The sequence below is a fragment of the Molothrus ater genome, chromosome 19 (genome assembly GCF_012460135.2).
Source record: "Molothrus ater isolate BHLD 08-10-18 breed brown headed cowbird chromosome 19, BPBGC_Mater_1.1, whole genome shotgun sequence".
Taxonomy (NCBI): Eukaryota; Metazoa; Chordata; class Aves; order Passeriformes; family Icteridae; genus Molothrus; species Molothrus ater.
The window spans coordinates 8486103-8505403 of record NC_050496.2 but is presented as its reverse complement, the minus strand read 5'-3'; positions in this window follow the sequence as shown (position 1 = coordinate 8505403).

The window sequence follows — 19301 nt, the reverse complement described above, 5'->3', positions numbered from 1 at the left end:
AGAAGTAAAGCATAAAATTACCATCTTGCTAAATCTTACTGCTAAACTGTTACTCAGAGAGCTGCAAAATAGCACAATACTACTATGGAACACTTATTCCTAAATTCTACTGTTTTATTTCAGAGCTAAGAGTATCTTTGAGGAACAATTCAGTCAAAACTACAGTGCTTTAAATTCACACCTTGTACTCCTCCCAATTAATTGTCAAAGATAGACAAAGTCTAACTTTTCTTTTCATCTCATTGCTGTGAATCCAGAATTCCTTATTTCCTATTTAGCCATTAGTTTTCAGTCATGACTATGAAATATGTCATGTCAAAGGAATGACTGGATTTTACCCCACAAATATGGCCCACAGTGTGTGAAAAGAGATGGTCTGGATTAATCACACCACCCCTGCCTTGGCTGAAGCATCTCAAGCAGTGCTGCAGAAATGGAATGAAACAGGCAGCAATGGGACTGGCAGCAAGGGAACAGGCAGCAGTTCCAACTTCAAAAGTTAGGGAGAACAGAATATCAACACAATAATTAACATCTAATTTAGCAGTTAGACCAGGATTTTGGCAGATTCCTGCATTAAGCAATTGCTTCCAGAGGCAAGCAGTTCTGGGGCTGCTCACTCCACTCCCAGAGGCCAGGCACCCACCTCCCTCCAGCTTCTCCACAGCCATGGAAAGCAGCTCCATTAATGGTGCTTTGGAGAGTTTTGTCTGTGAATGCTGTGAGGAAACCTCTCTCTTGTAGCACTAAAGGAAATGCGGGATAGAAGCACATCTTTACAGTCAGGCTTAGAAGTAGGAAATATAAATGAATTTAGGCAAAATCCTAATTTTCCTAGAAGATGAGAATCTCAGTATAATCATCCTTAAATATCTGCCAAAGGCTTGCGCTTTGTGTTGGAGAAAATGGCCACTTATAGATGGGTCTCTTCTGGAAAAATGTATTTTGCTGTGCCACATTCTTGATGACTAATTCCTTCAGTGCAGCTTTGGGTATCAAAGCACAGTGGAGCACTGGGAATTTCCTGGTGAGTGTCCATCTTCAGTGCTCCCGTGACCGGTCATTGCCTCAAGGTGACAACGAAGTCTCACCAGGGATTCAGGATTTTACATTCCACCCCGTAGGTCTGCAGCCTTACAGCTGATTCAGACAGTTGAACCATAGGAAGAATAAAAGGTCTGATGTTTGGAAAAGCTCTTGATGAAGCTGTGTAATCTTTCCAGCTCCCCAAGGGAGGGACAGGGCTCCCTGCTCCCTGCCGGGCTCACCGGGACCTTCGCAGCCACCTCCTGTCCCAGGTGCCCTCGAGCCTCTCCTCCCGGCTCAGACCCCGACACCTCCGTCTTTCCGTGGCGTTTGGCTCCTCCCCAAGGAGACTGCACGGCTTCAGCGCTTCTCCTTTTTCCTGAATGCTAGATGCAGATTCTGGCTTTGATAATTTAGTGAAACATCTTTTAGATTTCTGCAGCCTGGTGCTGCCCCGGCAGGGCAGCGAGACCCCTTTGCCCACTTGCAGGCAGCTGCTACTGAGATTTTAACGTCTGTCACTGGCTTTGCAGTCCCTTTGTTCAGCCTTTTAAATTTTCCTTTATTGTTTTAGCCTGTCTGCAAATATATTTGTTTTCCTTCCAGAAAATGTTCGGCTTGCTCAATTAGCGAGACAGCTCTTTGTGGAGAGTGCCGACGCTCACTTTCTGCTATGGGTAATGCTCCTGGAGCATTTGGCTCCTCCACAGGGAGGGTTTGCTCCTGCCATCCTCACACCCTGTGCTACTGGACAACCTGCTGCCCAGATTGCTGGGTACTGCCTTGAGAAAAGGAGATTTTGTGACACAGAGGTCTAAATGTGTTGCTGTGGTTCAGACCATGCTGTCCCAAGCTGTGATTTTTTAGCTGCAGTTTTTGCTCCCTGCCCTATTGGGTCAATACCATGTTTTCCACACACATAGGCTCTTTCACCATCCAGATTTTTTATTTGCTTTTGTCTTACTTAATGGCTTTGCCCCTTTGTTTAGAGCAGAGTTTACAAGGGTACAAGTCAAACATCTTGTCTCACCCACCCCGTTCAGATCTGAGCCCTAGCCTGAAGACACCCCCCCTCAATGGGGACCTGGGCTTGGCTCATGCAGCACAGGAGGAGTTTGTAGAAGCAAGTGTTGATCTGGAAGGCACCCCCTGCCTGTCTCTGGGCAGATCTGGAGGCTGTCCCCAGCCTGCCTGTGCCTGGCTCCCATGGAGAGCTGCCCTCCTGTCTGGGACACCCAGGGGGAAACCTTGCAGAAGAGGCTGCAGAAACCTCTGCCATTACATCTGCACTGAGTGTTTGCCTGGACAGTGGATGAAGAATTTCTCCTCTCACGGGATTTGTGGCACTCTGTGCTGCTATTTTCCCTTGTTTTGCAGCCTGTTTTAATTGTGGGTTTGCCCTTACAAGCTGAGGGCCAAAACCTAATAGAAAGCTGTTTACAGTGCTCCTTGCAAAGTCTTCACAGAGTTCAGGGACTATTTCAGGAAGACATTCCTGAACAGTTCTTCACTTCATATTGACCCCAGTCTCCCAGTCTGTTCTCTCATCCTCTCTCCATCCTATATGACAGCTCAGGCTCTGCCAGCAGACCCACAACCTTCTCATGCTATTTTGCGACCATGTACAAATTAATGTCATGACTTTGTGAGTGCCCTGTGAGCACAGGTAGATGTTAGGGCAACTCCTGGAGCCTCACAGCTCACCATGGACATGGGAGCTGCTTTGGCCTAAAAGTTGGGCAGAATTTGATTCATTTTTCAGGGCAGAAATCATTCTTGCATAGTGCCCTCACTGCTGGGGGATGTGGCATTAGGATGACGTTCACGAGGCCCTGTTCTCACTGGTCCTGTGAGGAGCCTGCCCTGTGTGGGTGTGAAGGTTTGTGGGCTTGCCACTGGCACAGGAGTGACATTTGCCCTTGCTGGATCTGGGCAGTTGCTGGAGAGGGTTATTTGCTCTGTGTGATTGATCACATCTGGGCACACATCACGCTGCCTTGCGAAACAGCCTTTGTATGTGTCCAACTGACTCACAGCGTGGCCTGAGGTAGATGTAAGGGGACATTTAAGGAACAATGGAATTTCACAGAGAACCATGCTACTTTTTTATTTCTTTTTTTCTCCTAGAGCAAAAGGCCTTTGTTGGCTGATGGGAACAGGGTACCATGTCCCATGAGACCCTGGGGTCTCTTGTGATGCTGTGGACATGGGAGCTTGGCCACTAATGCTGCTACACTCCAACCCAGGGTCTCTCTCAGCAAGGTGAATAGGTCTGGCTCACACCTGTGTACTTTGATGGAGAGGGTGACAGAGCAGGCCTGATTTTCCCTGCATTGGTGCACCCTCTGTGTGATCTTGGGGAGGTCAGTGTGAGCCACTCCACAGCAGCATTGAGGCCCTGAGTTTGCAGTTCAATGTGTATCCTTCAAACTCCAGGGGAATTGTCTGTAGGAACTGGGCATATCAAATGGATCTGAGCTGTATCTTTCCCCAACTGATTTTTGTTTTTTAGTTTCCCATAAGTTTGCCTTTTACCTATGAGCATGCCAAGCACAGAGTGAGGTTTTTGCAATCCCACAGGCACTTGCTCAGTGTTAATGCTGGGGCTGTGGAACAGAGCAAATCAGTGCCTGGCTGGCTCGTGGCCTGCTGTGATTCCAGGGCTGAAGTTACAGGGAGGGTGGGCTTTATCCCTTCAACACCTTCCTATCACTGCTGAAGCGATGCTACCCTTACATGTCAACACTGAGAACAGATCTGCAGCTCACAATCCTTCTACTGGCAACCAGCTCTGCAGTGAAAGATGCCCTCTAATTAATGCACTTCAGAACAAATCATCTGCAAATGGATCCATGGTGGAGCCAGGCACTCCTGCCTGAGCTGTGGGGGCTGCTCATGTAAGGAAGGGCTCCTTGAGCACATCATTCCAGGACTGGGCCTTGAGCTTTTGGCCCTGGATGGTAAAATCAGTTCCCAGTTCCCCAGTCTGGGTTTCGGATGCTTTGGTGAAGGCTCACCAAGGCCACTCCTGAGCAGATCCACGAGTGTCTCAGGAATCAGGACAGCCTGGGGCAGAGAGAAATGAGCCCTGCTCTGCCCAGGACGTGGTGCTGACCCCAGGCACAGGGCAGAGCCAAGGAGAGGTGCTTGGCACCTGGGTTGTTACTGCAAGGCCCTCTGAGTCCTGCCTGAGGCTGGGCTGCAGAAGACAGATGACCTGTCATTTGATGCTTGTTTGTCTGGCCCTGCTGACTACAATGAAGTGCTTTTGTTTTACCAGGGAAATCTGAGCAGGCCCATCTTGTGAACTTCAAGGATCTGGGTGCAGGTGGAGGATGGGAGTGCAGCCCAGCCCTTCCCAAGCCGTGGTTCTGCAGTGCCCCTGCACAGGGTATGGTGCTTCTTTTGTCCTTTATCAAACACAGTAACAAGTGCCTGTAGAGGTGTGGGAACTCTGTGTGATTCTTGTGTATAAAACCACAACAGCACCAGAACCCCTTGTGCATCCCTGGCTGGGCCCCAGCCACAGGTGGGTTTGGTCAAGCTCTCAGTGACACCAGCCTTGCCTGTCCTTAAGGAAGGGCATGGATGCCTCTCCATGGAAGCTGAACCAGCACAAAGCAGTGAGAACAGCAGCTTCTGACTAAGAGTTATGCAGAACAACTGGGGGAAGCAGTGCCTGATGTGGATTGATCAATAATGCTGTCTTTTCAGTGTTTTCTGGGGAAAAAAAGTATTCAAAACTCTGCTGAAAGAAACTATATTTTAGGTTGAACTAAACATTTCAAGTTATTTTGAAATATCCTTTCCAGCCTGGAACCCTGTTTGGTTTGGTAGCAGAAAACCTGCCCAACAGTAAGCTGAAAATTTTGAATTTTCAAAAGGAAGTAGAGACAAGCAACTGCTGCATGTGTTTAGGGCAGTCTTAGCTCCTGCTTAGCTCTCTGAGCATCCCAGAGAGGGTTTAAAGGGATGGGGTGTGTCAGTTCTGTGCCAGGTAGTGGATTTCAGCCTGCAGTGGCACCAACTTCTGCAGTTTTACCATAGATTTTGTTACAGTTGTTTTAAAAAAGTTCTGGTTCTTCATAGCCTGTAATTACGTGATCATTTCAGTATTTTTTAAAGCTGAAGGTAAATTGACAACTTTTATGATTGTACAGAATAGCTTAAAAACAACCAGAACGTTTTAAAAGGAAGAAAGGCAAATAGAGGAAACCCAAGATTATGTTTCATTGAAATCTCAAGATTTGAAAGGCAAACTTGTGATTTTGTGGCCTAGGACAGGACTGCTAAGTGCTTGGTGTTGGCAATGCTCTGTTTATTTTCCGTGCTTGGATTTCTGCATGGCTTTATACATATTATGAAAAATGCAGTATTTTATGTTATTTTTTAAAAGGAAGCAGATTGCTTGGTTGGATGATCTCCAAACCAGACTGTAACATACTATAAAAATTCTACAGTGCACTGTAACAAGCTACAATAGGCTAAGATGTTACTTTACCAGCATAAAAACAGGCACATTAGGAAGAGAATTATAAGGTATATTGCTCGTGTTCATGGCCAAAAAGAGGAAGAAAAAATATACACTGTGTGTGTAAACAGCACATTGGAATTACAGAACAAAATTTAATTAGATCTTTATAAATAAAATCCACATACACTGATTTATGATATAGTTCTTTCTCAGCCTTTGAAATGATGGCTGCCTTTGCCTTGAAAACCAGTCATTTGCAGACAGCAGGTCTGTAATTCACGAACTGGCACAACCAGAAGTTTGTGGATTTGAGTTGGCAACTGCCAGTCCTAGCATTTCTCTTTCAGAGGCACAGGCTGGGATTCCCAGTGCAGGAGGCAAGGGAAACACACTGCAAAAGGCATCTGTAACACTTCTTTTTTTCAAATGTGTAATTATAAAGATTAAGTCACTTGTTTTGTTCATTAAAAAACAACATTAATGTAATACATAATTATAACCAAAGAGAAAAAATTATGGTTTTTGTAGGCTCCATCTAAATGTCCTTTTCCCTAGAGGAAATGCTTCATGCTATATTTGCAAAAAACATGTGATTACTACTCAAATCAAGAGTGAGAACTAAAAGCAGCTGCAGCACAGGCCTTTCTCAGGGTTCAGGCCTGGATCAAGCCCTAATTAAACAGGCATATGAAAGGCTGGATGGAGCTGCCTTTGCTCACACTAATGAAGCATCAGTTTTCCTTTATTGCACTGCTGTGCCATGGCCTTCCCCTTCTTTGCCCTGCACTGAACTCAAGTCTGAGCTCCAGTGCTAAAGACAGGTGTCTTTAATGTCTTCTGGAGTTTTATTTGTGTGTTATTATGGACTCTTCACGTCACAGGGCCCAGCTTTCCTCTCTGGGTAAATGGGCAGAGGCTGAACGAGCCAGGTCTCCCAAAGTGGGACTGTCACTGGATGATGGCTCTGTCTCTGTGATACTGAAAACAGACATCAAGGCACTTTTCACTAACACATTCCATCAATGCTAGAGACTTGTCACACAGGGAGCAAACACCCAGTGAAGCAAAGGAAGCATTTACAATTTGCTGCCATGAAAGGAGACAAGATAAATCAATAGGAACTAAATTAGCACAGTCAGTGGCCCTCACACCTACTTTGGAAACTCTATTAAAATCCATGGCCTAGAATTTGCAGGAGGGATTATGTGCATGAAGGGTGAGTCAAGATTTTAGAGTGAGCTAATGTAAGTGACACCCACTTCTCAAACTGCCTGAAAACACTTACTGCCAGCATGTGCTGCCAAAGACAAGAGTTCTAGTGAGTATTTGCTGGCTGTCATTGGCCTCAGATAAATCTGTTGGGAGGGGAATAGTGGAGGAGTCAATCAAAAGATAACACTGAGTAAACTCAGTTGCATAACACAACAAGAAGTCAAATTTAACCAAAGCTGAACATATGTCTGAGTACTGGGGGCACAGGCAGAAGTGTGATGGCTCAGTCAGAATCTAAAGAGAGTCAGATTTGAGAAGAACACACAGGAACAAGATCTGACAAATAACCCGTGTGATTGAGTTGGTTGTGTTATTGTGCTGCTCTTGGGTGACCTTTTTGATTCAACTGAAATTATATCTGTCCTGGGCGTTTGCAGGATTTGTGGATTGATGACAGCATCCCACTGACAGGCTGAGGTACAGGAAGACTTGCTGAAAGCCAAGTGGAGGTAAATATTTCCTTGCAGAAATCTGTCTATTGGCACAATGAATGCAGCATTTGCAGGAAGCATCCTGTGTGTGTGTTCTGTGCAGTTGATCTGCACACACAGGGTAATCTCAGACACTGGGGTTGTTGTAGAAGCACAGAGCAGGCTCAGATCTTCAGGCCACGTGTCTGTTGTGCACCTGATCCTTATATATGTGACAAAACCAGGAATGCCAAACGTCCAGCAAGTGCTACTCTCAAACTGGCTGCTGGATAGCCAGGAATCCTGGACAAGCAGTCGCTTATCTCTATTTCCCTTTGAAAATTCCACCTTTTCAGCAAACATATAAAGTCTTCTAATTTTATTATGCATGATTTGTATGAGGAAAAAAAGAACTATCCAGGAGAATCTGAACACATGGTAGCTCTGTGTAAAGAAAAGTCACTCAGCGCACTTGGTCCTGCTCCCAAACACCTTCAGGAGAATTTCCCTTTTTCCTGGTACTGACAGTAGCATGCTAGGAAAGCCCTTGGGACCTGCAGGGGAGGAAGAGCTGGATCAGGGCTGGCTGCACAGCAGTGCATTTTTCAGCTTTGCCCTTTTGCAGAGCTTCCCAAGGAAATGGGTGCGTGCAGGCACTGGCTCTGCACTGTGGAAAGGGCAGAGAGCTCAGAGTCACTTACCCAGGGGAACTGCAGGGATAAACTAGTCTGGTCCTGCACCAGCTTGGCAGCAGTGTGCAGAGGAGCACAGGCTTCTTGCAGGAGCAGAAAGGCACCACTCAGCACTTTACAAGACAACTTGAAATTGTCAAAGCGGTCACAGAATGGGAGGTTCTGCCAGACTTGGCTGTGTTCTTCAGCTGCATTTACCTTTCTACACTGTTGAGTCCTTCACCTGGGAAATGCTATAGAAACCCAAGGCATTAATGGCATGGATCACACAATAAAAGCTGAACAATGCAAACCACATGCAATATAGGCAGGAAGATAATTCTGTGCGTGCTCTCTGCAATTGCTGGGGCCTTAACATGCAGTAAATTGCAGCAAGTAAAGGCTGTGGAGTACAGATCATAAACTTGAATTCCACTGCTAAACTGTCAGGGCAGAGATCTGACCAACATTATAAAATATGAGAAGTGATTTTAGGAGCCTCTGTTTTGATGAGAGGGATTTCAGAACTGCTTCCCAAAGGTCGGCTGCACAGCATTTCCAGAATATCAGGCGCCAGGGTTGCTCTTCTCTTTTGTAAACCCCTGATGATTCTTGTGCATTGGCACTGCACCTCGCTGGGGAGACTTTGTTTCACAATGGGATATTTGGGCATTGCAGTAATGGGAACTAGGAAAAACTCAGAAGGACTTTCCTGCTGAATCACAGCTTATCTACTGCACAGCAGAAGGGAGGATTCCAGATATTTTCTTCTACTTTTTACCTTTGGGAGATTTTTGACAAACACCTAAAATTATCTTGGGGAAAGAAATGTCTGTCCCCCCTTTATTTTCTGTCTTGACTACAACAAACACAGCTGGGAGATAATTCACCTGTAGCTGGTCAGTCAGGCTGGCTGTGCTGACTCCACATGCTGGAGGAGACCTGGGCTGGCAATGCCCACTGGATCTTTGGATGCCATCCCAGTGTGCTGTGTGTTGCCCATATAGACCTGGATTTTGCAGAACAAGAGCTAACACCTAAAAGATGGGCTTGCAAAGTATCTGTAGTGGGTTTTTGGTGGGAAAGCTTGTCCAGTGCTTATACACAGGGCAGCTGTTGCAACCAGACTGTTCTGATGTGCAAAGTGTCTCTGGTTCATTTTGGGGGACCTTAGGACTGCATGGGAGGTAAATATGAGAAGGGCTGCTCATGCAAAGCCTTTGTGGTTGTGCTTAAAAATGATTGTTAGATATCTTTAATGTGGAACAGATTTTCTCTTCTCCCTGTGTGGTTTGGTGGGGTTGGGAGAGCCTGTGGTGCTGGAATTCTGCCTTGGATGAGCAGAAAGGACCTTGCAGGGCTTCACTTGAGGCTTGGGGTCCTGTGGGCCTGGACCTTCTTCCTACCCCAGCCCATTTCCACCTCACATCTGTTCCATGATAGTGCCTGCAAGTCAGCCATGGACCACACTCTAACCTGAGAGGGGCTGATTGCCCACCCCAGCAGAAAGATACTCTTGGAGGGGAGAGCTGGAGAGTGTAGGGTGCCTGTACCTGTACTGTGGAGCACCACAGAAGAGTCCCCTGGACAGAGGGAGGGCAGAAGGTACAGGCATGGCCAGGTGAGGTACAGGGATGGCCAGGTGAGGTACAGGCATGGCCAGGTGAGGTACAGGGATGGCCAAGTGAGGTACAGGCAAAGCCAGGTGAGGTACAGGCATGGCCAGGTGAGGTACAGGCATGGCCAAGTGAGGTACAGGCATGGCCAGGTGAGGTACAGGCATGGCCAGGTGAGGTACAGGGATGGCCAAGTGAGGTACAGGGTTGGCCAGTGAGGTACACGGATGGCCAGGTGAGGTACAGGCAAAGCCAGGTGAGGTACAGGCAAAGCCAGGTGAGGTACAGGGATGGTCAGGTGAGGTACAGGGATGGTCAGGTGAGGTACAGGGTTGGGTGAGGTACAGGGTTGGCCAGGTGAAATGCTGGCAGCTGCCATGAGAAGTGCCCAGGTGCCTGTCCCTGAGCCTGGCCTTGGTGCCAGGTACCTGTGGGCTCCAGAAAGAAGGGGGGCAGGAGCTCCACTGGCTGTGCCAACAAAGGCTGTGCTCAGCCTCTGCCTGTGCCTCTGGAGTGCTGGGCTTCCCCAGAGACAGACAAGGACCTTAACATGGTGCCCTTGCCAAGGGAAAGGTGAGGAACATCAGCCTTGTGCCTTGTTTCATCCAAAACACATACCAACAAAAGGGGAAGGGACTTCATTAGGGCAAAATTGCCTGATTTAGGCAATTTTGGATTCCCAAGGATAGTTGCTGACTTTTCAAGTGGATCCACCAGAGGTTTAGAGGACTTCAGGCAGAGCTGGTGTCAGGAGGGAGGTCTCAGGAGCTCCTGTCCCCAGGGGCTGCTCTGGAGCTGCTGTGCCTGGCTGTGCCTGTGCCCCCAGCATGGCACAGCTCCAGCCCTGGAGCTCCTCCTTGGCACTGGAGCTCAGTCATCCTGCAGCTCCCCTGCATCCCAGCTGTTATTGATGGCACACCTGGTGCCAAGTAGGACCTTTTCCATTCTTAATCTGTGATTAACAAGGTTGTTAAAGTCATTCTCTGCTCTGCTGAAACCAAACAGAGTTTTATGTGACATACTGGATAAAGGCTCTGTTTGAAGTAGTTTTTAATCTTAGTTCTAGGATTAAATCATATGTAAACAGTCACATTTTATCAGCTCGGCTGCAAAGTAATTTATTTGTTAGTCCAGTTTTAGTAACTTGTAGGTAATTCAATACTGTTTGAAAGAGGTTATATAGGAGTGAACAGATCTAATTTTCCACCAGTGGAACAAGTAAAGCAGTCCCCTGGTCCTGCAAAAGGCCTTGCCTGTTATGGATAGCTGCATGGATTTTAGAAAAGCTATTCCAAATGTGTGAAAAAGCAGCGTGACTGCATGTGGGGCTTTGCAGGACCAAGGCCTGCCATTGTGTTTTTTGGCAGAGCTGTTTGACATTGCAGTACATTTTTGTGAGTGCTCGTGTTGCATCTATTTTTACTGTGTTGTGCAATTAGACTTTTAGGACAGAGCTATAACTATTGAACACTCTGCTGGAAGTTACTGTATCTCAGTGGATGAGATAAGATTTTCCTCAGAACTAGAGGAGGATATAGCTGTGGTATCTCTGTGACAATTTCATGGACATTCAGAGATGTGAATATATTCCTTGAATATATATATATATATGTGAATATATTCCTTGTGAATATAATTATTAGATCAGCCTTTACTATAGGACTTGATTTTTCCTACTGGAAAAATTATTCTATGCTGGAAGTCTGAAAGTTGTTCCCACGTGAAATCTGATGTGTAGGATGTGAAACTTCTCCCTTTGCATGAAGGCATTTCAATGTGATTTCTGAGTGAACATGGATATGGTTTTATTGCTGCTTGGTGCTAACAGCTGAAGTAGGTTACAGGAGAAAAGGGGCTGAAAGTTGATTGGCAGTGAGTGATCACAGTGAAGCTTGAACTCTGGCCAGGAATATTTTACAAATGGAGACTCTCCTCTCTTTACAGCACCTGGGATTTCCAGGTGATTTTGATGGGAGTGGAGGACTCTCAAAAGCTCTATTTCCTATTCCTTCTTCTAGCTAGATTTTGTATAGTCTGACTCCAAATGGCCTGACTGTGCCTGCCTTAGCTCCTCTTTGAAAGACAAACCTTACCCTTTCATGGGGGAATTTCACCCATAAGTGCTGATCTTTTGTTTTTCTGTTGGGAAATTCAGGTTGAATAAATGCCAAAGAAAGCTTAATTTTTTCCCCTGCTTTTCTGCCCAGCCCCTTGCATGCTAGAGTATTGGTTGTATCCAGATCAGTATGAACTCACACTGGTAACTGGAATTCCTCCCTAAAGGATCAAAGCTGTGCAATGTAGAGTAGGAATGCCTTTATTTGGATAAAATTGATCTAGAAATTATAGCAGCTGGCTTGAGTTCTTGGCCATACACATCCCAGTGCTTTAGAGGCAATGTTTACAGGAAACATTCCCTCTTTTTTTTTGCAGTTCAGCTGGTTGAAGACATCTCATTATCTGCCTGGCTTGCATGTCTGCATTTGGTGAGGATTTGAGTTTAAAACACTTTAAAGAATGCTCTGAATTCATAACCTGCCAAGGCTCTCCCTTGGTTCGTGTGATTGGGAAATCTGGATACCAGGGCAGGAAAGGCCAATATGAAAAGAATAATGTGACTCAATTGACTGTGAAATTCTTCTAGGAACAGGTGTAATAGTGATCATAAACATTTGTGAGATATTTTACTACCAGCTTTAATCCCTGCAGAGGGGAATATTTAGGAGCAGGAGAATGAATGTGAAAAAAGTAACTTCAAAGGCTGAGTTAAAAGATCAGGAGCTCGAACCTTGGGTCCAGCCAAGGAGCAGCTGAGCACTGAGGGGGCTGTGGCTCCCTTTGATCCATCATTCTCATCCAGATCAGTTCACCTGAGACCCCAAGAGGCCCTAATGGGGATCCTCAGGGTGGTGGTCACCCCAGCCACTGTCCTTTCCAGCACAACCCTGCATTTTCCCATTAGTCATGGTTTTTTAATGGGGTAACACAAACTGTGTAATGAATAGATCACAAAACCCAGGAGGGGTGAAAAAAATGAAGAGCAAAATTGTGCAGCTGTGGAGCTGTCTGTGCTAGAGAAAGTGATGCTGGGCTGGAGTGGCTCTTTGAGAGGGGGCACTGAGAAAGCAGGTGAAAAAGGTCATATTTCCTCATGCCTTGTGGAGGGCACAAAGCTTTTCTTCAGAGAATGCACAGGAAATGTAAAAGCAGGCAAGGGTCTGAGAACTGCCCAAGGAAGTTTGATATAGGTTGAAAGTTCTTCCTGTGCTCAGGGCCAGCGTGAGGAGCAGAATGCCATTTGCATTCCTCAGGAGCTCAGGTTTGCTCAGCTCCTTGCAAAGGCCTCTCTGACAGATGAATTTTTCCCACTGCCATTAAGGAAACCAACTCAGGGGTGATTTCAAAGAGGGAAAACAAGGAGCTATAAAGACAAACATGTAGGAAGTGCTACAGAGTGATAAGGAAGCCACAATGGTAAATCAAAGCCTGAGGAGGAAGGATATGAAGGGGCACACAAGTATAAATCTCTCTAAACTGATCAAGGAGCTGGTGGGGCCTTTAGAGGGATGTGAATGGAGAGTCAGTGGTTGGAGCTGCTGAGGAGCTGAATGAATTCCTTGACTTGATAAGCAAGGAGAGCAGCTAGAGGTCACATACTCTGTGGAGGACAGGGAAACACAGTGGTTTTCTATGTGGGGAGAGAGAGAAGGCATATTACTTGAAAGTTTTATGTGTGTGTAAAGCAAGCAGACAGTGGGAAATTAAAACTACTAAAATTGACAAGTCACCAGTTTTAGGTTAACTTCAACCTACAATAACTGAACTTGATTTCTGGCCTTGGTGTTTGAGAGATCCCTGGGAAAGCAATAGTGTCTGAGGAAGGAGACACAGAAAGCATTGTTTCCTTATTAAAAAAAAAAAAAAGCATATAACAGCAATTAATGAAAAAGGAATCAGGCAAGTTGTAAAAAAACTTGCCTAAAGTAGCTATTACTGAAGGGCAAGCAGCAAGCAATGTTTGAGAGCCATTTGGTAGACAGTGAAGTAGCCCTCAGTACCCAGTCCTACATTTCTGAAATCTGTACTTTAAAAGGGCTGAATGTACATTAAAAGCAGCAGCAGCTGCCACAAAGGTCTGGTTTTAGAGACAAAGATCTGGTTTTGGAGGGAGCTCTGAGGTGCTGCTGCAGTACAGACTGTCCCACAGAGAAACCTGCACTTCAGCACCTTCCTGATTCCCCAGTTCCAGTGAAAATGGAAAACACATCCCAGACTTAATATAATGGGATTTTAGACTGCCCTATGAGTCAAACCTACAGTGTTTTACATCCCCTCTGTGCTACTTGTGGCCGGCTGGAGCAATGGCAGATGAGCAACTTGGTCACTTGGTCACTTCCAACTGCCCTGATCTCTTGGAACTGATGGTTCCTGCACACTGAGACACAGGATGCAGCAGGAGGCAGGAGGATGCAGCAGGGTGCAGCAGGATGCAGGAGGATGCAGCAGGGTGCAGCAGGATGCAGGAGGATGCAGGAGGTTGCGGGAGAATGCAGCAGGATGTAGCAGGATGCAGGAGGATGCAGGAGGAGGTAGCAGGGTGCAGGAGGAGGTAGCAGGGTGCAGGAGGAGGTAGCAGGGTGCAGCAGGATGCAGCTCTGCACTCAGATGTCTTCATTGTGGTCAGAACTATTGCACCAGGATTTAATTGAATGGCAGGGTCTGAGCTTCTGACACTTCCAGTGCAAGTGTGAGATTTCATCCTGTAGATGCTGTGCTGACAGCAGAGGACCTTTGTCAGGTTATTTCAGCTAAGCCATGGCTTTTCAACTTTATTTTTAATTTATGGAGCTCTAAACATTTGACACTGCAGATTTGAACCTTTTTATAGCAAACCTAAGCCTATTTACTGTCTCCTTGCTCATGTAAATTCTTAGGAGCTTTTCCCAGACCTACAGAAAGAGTCTGTGTGCCCAAAGGGACCATGGTTTAATGAAGTTACTGCTGCTCAGAGCCTTTTTCATTAGCTCTGTGAAGATGGAGAGAAGCAAAGGAAGAAGGATGCAATACCCCAAGCTCTTCTCACCTTCCAGAAACGAGGGATACTCTTTATTTAGAGGAGAATTTCAACAGAGTTCCTAAGACTCATGTCCCACTAAAGAGCAGAGGCACAAGGCTCCTCTTGTGAGGTGTCAAGTTACCCAGGAGACAGACTGAGCGACTGAGAAATGTTGCAAGTTTTTGGAAAAGAGATTTATATATAAATGTGTTACGGGAAAAAATACCACTGGTCATACACATGGTAATTCTTCTGTCTTACTTTGTTTGCTATCTTTCTTTCTTTATTGTTTTCAAAGATTTAAAGGAATTTAATTAAAAAGGCACTTTAACTACCCTCTTCTTTCCAGATAACAAACACTAAAATAAAATGAAGTGAAATAGTGGAGAGCCTGCTTTATACCCCTTTTAAAACTGAACACAAAAGCCAAATGAGATCATAGGGTTTATCGGGCAAGCTGTTTCCAGAAAAGATGAGGAACCGCTCCTGCCACTGTACAAGGAACAGCTGAACTTTCATCTGAAAAGCCATGGACAGTTCTCATCATCCATCTTTGGGAAGAATAAATCCAGAGAGGAATTTAGAAGGTGACTGAGACAGTGAGTGGTGCTTGCAAGGAAAAGCCAAAGGGGTGTGGGTCATTCTGTGTAGGAGAGCTGGAGTGAGGGCACTGCTTTCTGTAGCTGCTGCAGAGGAAAAATATTATATAAAAGGAAGGAAAATCTTGGCTGATAGAGTAAACTGTCATACAATACACTTAAGATGAAAACAGGGATGGCTCTGAGTCTTGGAACAATGGGTTCTGCAAGGCCTTGGGTTGGGGCAGCAGAGCCAGGTCCCATTTTGTAACCTGTACACAAAAGAGATTGAATGTGGAGCTCTGAAAGTGGGGTGTGGCTGCAGTGATCATCTCCAAGCCCACGTGCTCCCAGGATAACATTAATTTCCTCTATCAGCCTGGTACTCCATAGGAACAGTCTAGCTGTGGTCTCCCAGAGAGCCCAAAGTAGCTTTTATCCTCTGATGGAGCTCTCTCTGAGAGCTGGCTTGATGATGAATCTGGGACACAAGTGCCATCAGTGACAGGTTACAGACCAACAGGACATCCACTGCCTCCACTGGAGGTGGCAGCCTGGCTTTTCTCCTGGTGGCTGTTGTGACAGTGACCAGGTCTGCGTATCTCGCCAGGGTGTGCTGCCATGCCTTCTGCTGGCAGTGGCTGCCTCTGGAAGCTCTCCCCTCACTGTGGGGACACTTCCAGCTCCTGGTGGCTGCAGATCATCCCACTGAGTCCCAACAGCTGCAGGGGGAGCCTGGAAATGGGGATGCAGGAAGAGAAGAGACATGTAGGGCTGCTTTCATCCTGCCCCAGAGCTGAGAGCTGTCAGTGTGTGGAGCAGGCCTGGTGTCTCTGCTGGTCCCTCCCAGGGCAGGAGGCAGGAGCAGAGCCTGGTGTCAGATGTCTGTCTCAGCCTCTGACCAGCAAGAAAGTCTCCATCTAAATCAACAAGAGCTCTCCAGACTACGAAACATGGCGAGTGGGTATTTTTAGAAGCCAATCAATCAGTGGTGACTGTTCAAGTTCAGACAAGTCAAACACAGCCTGCAAAGTTACACAGAAGTGCTGTGTGTCGTGGAAGGTTGGTGAGCCTGCTTGTTCAACAAACTGTGCCAAATCCGTGAGCTAGCAGAGCCCAGCTCTTTTTAGAGAGATAGCTGTAAGAGGTGTAAACAGATTGTGGATTCTAAAACACACACTTTTTAATAGAAGCAATAAATTGCAGACTGGGTTTCTGGGGACACCTTCTTTCAAGGTGCTAGAATTGTTTTCAAAGCCTGAACAGACCCCTAGGTTGAGGGGTTTCTGTCTTGGCCTTATTCGCAGGTGAGGAAGTGGAGGCACAGTAGCATGAGCTGGAGTTCAGTAATATTGAGCTCAAGGAAGGATCCTCCAAGGAGCTTGCAGGGTCCTCTAGATGCTCTTCTAGTGTGTGGGGATGAAATAAAATAATAGTAATGAATCACCTGTGTGAAAAACGCTGGTGCAGCCTGGACTCAGACTGAACCTCTAAAACCAGAGACCAGCAAGTCAGCACCCAGATTAAAAATGATGTTATGACTTCCAAACCCTCAGTTTATCCAGACTGAAAATTGTCCTGGTGTTTTCTGTTGTCATTGACCACAGAGAACAGAACCTGTGGCTCTTCTGTCTGCTTCTATGCTGCTTCTTGTCCTTCCCTCCATGACTGCAAGGCATTGGCTCCAGAGCTCCACACCAGAGTCCTTGCACAGCTGCACAAAATGTAGTGCATGATCTGATTCTGAAGCTGGGCTGAACTCATGTGTTCATTGCCAGCTGAATTTATGCTGATGCATTGGAAATACATTTTTAGGAAGGATTCTCTATAATTATTACATTATAGCTACTGTTGGGTTGCTCAGAGTACAGTAAACAATTGCTATACTTGTTAGAGGCCATGAATACAGAAAAACATTCCTCCCTGTGAGGTCTGCTGTTAAATAATAACTTGTCATTTCATGGCATAGGGGAGTGAATGCCCTCAAAGGGACATTGCTCAAGCCAGTGATCCAGGTCTGTAACTTCCACCACATTCTCAGAGCTGCTCCTGGGCAGGAACAATGGATGTGCTGAGGGGCAGCACTGCAGTTCCAACATTTTGCACCTGGATCCTCTCCCTGCTGCCTCTGTTGCTATTTTGCAGGAGTACATAGGGACCCCCTTCCCCTGAAATTTGGGCCTCAGGATGAAGGGCAGGTGAGTGGGGAAAGCTGTGAATATAACAACTGTGCAGGGTCCAGCCCCCATAGGAGTGGCAAGAGAAGGTGTTCAGGCACACTGAGGTTAATAAGGAGTAATTTCCCTATCAGCAGGTCTAATGAGCACCTTTCAGCCATGTGCTGTCTCCTGTCTGCTGTGAAGGGAGCACTCACCAATGCCTTTTCCTCAGGGAATGCTAATGGTGTCTGTATCCTCCAGCTGTCCTCTCCAGTCACCTCTGGGAGCTTCAGAGCTTTGAGAGATCCTCTCCTCTGTTGTGTTGAAATTGTCTGATGCTGTTCTAGAACTACTCAGACACACAGACACACACAGAGTCAATACCTGTTTCCTTAGGAATCCCAGGCTTAACAACAATCACCTCACCCTTGTCCCAGATGTAACATGCAGTTGTGGTTTTCATGGTGCAGCAGAAATGTGGGGACACAGCTGTGGCTCAGATCAGTTAATAAAATGCAATTAAAATCTCAAGGCTGGAGCAGAACCCAAGAAATCTGATGGAGCTGCAAAAGCTGGGCTCAAGCAGTGAGCGCCAGCCAGGACAGGTGATGTGTGTCCCTCTGACATCCTCCAGTCCCTCTCTGTGGTGGGGGGACCTGCCCCTTATTATATGGTCACAAGAAAACAATAGAAAAACATGGCAAGTGTAAGAACTGAGTCTGGAAGCAGCTCAGCAGCGATGTGTGGAGAGGAAGAACACTTTAGGTGCACTTTAATGATGGTTTATGTAGATGGGAGAGAGATATGGCTGAGGATGAACACCAGTTGCCTCTGGGGAGATTGCACTGAAGCAAAACTCTGGCAAAAGCTACAGTTTTGGGAGCTCAGTTTGGGAGCTTTTGAATTCTCATCTTGCATCAGAGTGAAATATCTGCCCCCACGTGTGACCTCAGTAGCCACCGTGGCACTGGGGGAAGGAGCCAGACTTGGATACAGATCTGACATTTCCCAGATGAATGGTGACCCCTGGGCCCTCCACTCCACCACCATAACACTCTCCATATTTAGGGGGAAGACGAGGATGATTGAAGGAGGGAATGGCTGTCTCCATACTCAGCCCTCCTGCTTTTTTTGGTTTGCATTGCAAACTCCATGTTGTTTTAATGTAGCTCCTTGTATCTAATGTGTTTTTATTGCTTTCTCTAATAACACTGACCAAGCACTAACAGCCAAATTAAACAAGCTGTGCCAACAAGCCAAACATTTCACTTCAAGCAGCAAAGAGGATGCCTCTTACCCCTACTCAAGCTTAGACATGTAAATGAAGGACTTCACTGCTCATGGGGACAAGGGGGCAAGTGGCTGCTATGGTGCAGGGCAGGGCTGGGCAGTGTCCCTGCCCTGGGCTCCCTCCCTGCATGTGCTGGTCCTTACCACCCTGGGTCTGGAGGTGGGAGCTGGGCAAGGTAAAGGCTGGTAGTTCTCAACGTTGTCATGTAGCTTCCCATCTCCTGGGCTTTATCATGCTGGCTCTTGTGTTCTTGTGGCTGTAAGCACCTCTGAACCACTCTGACTTCAGTGGGAGCTGAAGTTCATGTTCTGCATCACTGAAAACCTTTCCATGAAATTAAAAATCAGCCCCAAACCTCCTCCCCTGGTGCTGATCTGTGGTGTGATGTTGACGTAAGTGTACAGGAGTTTCAGCAGCTGGGTTGCTGGCATTTTCATAGGACTTTTTTCTAATTCTCTCTGTCTTTTGCATAATATTCCTGAATTTTTTTTCACTGTTTGCTTTTCCCCAACATGTCCCAGCCTTCTTCTCTGTCCTCTTAGTGCTGTTTCCTGTTGTTCTATGTGATCTCCCTTGTTCCATCTTTTTTCTCTTCTCTGGTTTCCTCCCTTCCACATTAACCCTGGTTTGTTCACACTGGCTCGGCCCACCATCCCAAAGGGGAAGCATATCTGTTTCATTCCCTGTCTCCATTTCCCTCCCAGCCCCACAGCTGTTCCTTCTCTTTCCCATTCCTTCAGGCCTCTCT